Source organism: Otolemur garnettii, unplaced genomic scaffold (genome assembly GCF_000181295.1).
Source record: "Otolemur garnettii isolate 467f Iridium unplaced genomic scaffold, OtoGar3 scaffold00133, whole genome shotgun sequence".
NCBI classification, from domain to species: Eukaryota; Metazoa; Chordata; class Mammalia; order Primates; family Galagidae; genus Otolemur; species Otolemur garnettii.
The window spans coordinates 2,203,378-2,204,711 of record NW_003852528.1 but is presented as its reverse complement, the minus strand read 5'-3'; the positions used below and the strand labels follow the sequence as shown (position 1 = coordinate 2,204,711).

Genomic DNA, 1,334 nt, shown 5'->3' with positions numbered 1-1,334 from the left:
TACAAGAAAGTCCGTGGGGACACTGACACTACAGACACACATCTACTTAACGCCATAGCCAGTAGTGCTTTTACTGAGTTTATTTAACCAGTCCCAAGTGCCATCAGTGTCCCTCTTATGCTTGGGAGCTTGTCTCTTATACTCTTCTCTCCATCTCAGCCCTGGGACATATCCTGACCAGCTGGGGACCATGGCTGCCTCCTCCTGGAGATGGGCACAGCCACCTGACGGCAGCAGACAGCATCACCATGCTGCTGGCACCTGCCAGGTACCAGGAGGCAGGTCCTGCAGTTTGTGGGCGCTACCTCATTGCCAAACTGTCCCGGGTATTATTGTTCCTTGTTCACAGACAAAGGAAAGATGAACTTGCCTGTGGTCACACAGCTTAAAAAGGCTGACCACGCTCTTTCCGAAAGCTAGCACATTGTCATCAGGATGGCTTCAGGCCACAGCCTGGCCACTGGTCTCTGAGGCCACAGCCCGGCCAAGGTTCCTGTCGGATAGAGGTCAGTCCACCACGTCACTCTTCCTCTAGGCCTGATCACAAGTGATATACAGCCCCATTTGTACACAGCCAATGAATATCCAGCATTAGAGAACATACATCTATTATGACATACCCCACAAAGTGATTGGTCTACAACTGTGCTATCCTATACACAGCCACTAGGCACATGTGGCTATTTAAATCTATGATGAATTAATTTAAATTAAATTACATTTAAAATGCAGGCCCCCAGTGGCATGGGCCATGATTCACGTGCTCAGTAGGTACACAGGACACTGGGTGCTGAGCAGCCCCATCTCTGCTCAAAGTGCTGCAGGCAGCACTGCTCTGGGGGCTTAAAAACAAGCCTGAGATAATTTACAACAGTATCTTTGGGTATCCTGGGTGGAGTCAACCTGGAGATCCCATCTCTGTGTTGGCCTGAAAAACCCCACCTTTTCCCAAATGCCTAAAAGAAGGTACAAAATAAAAATGAAGGAAATCAAGGACGCAGGTGGCAAATGAGTTAACCTACATGATGGAGGTTAAAAGCATAATGACGAACTTTAGGTCTTCTGGTTTCTTCACGTTTAAATACAACCCTAATCATTGTGTGATTTCTCACTCACTCCCCCACACCCAGCAGTGGGTGCAAACTGTGTAAGACAATCCTGCAGGCACTGAATAGGCCTTGCTCTTCATACTTGCTGATCCAAGGGTTTACCTACTGCCAAGACCATATCACATTCTGCCTACCTAACCTCTCCAGGTATTTTATATTTGTTTTACGGAAAGTGTATCTCAGATCCTAGAGAATTTTCCAAGTAAATAAGTGAATTATTCTTGA

The 1,334-nt window shown here is 46.9% G+C and overlaps 1 protein-coding gene across 5 annotated transcripts in view; it reads right to left on the bottom strand.

Annotated features, from left to right (window-relative positions):
• LRRFIP1 (LRR binding FLII interacting protein 1) overlaps positions 1-1,334 on the bottom strand; it is a 151,705-nt gene that overhangs the window by 140,868 nt on the left and 9,503 nt on the right. The gene's annotated exons all lie outside the window — the stretch shown is intronic.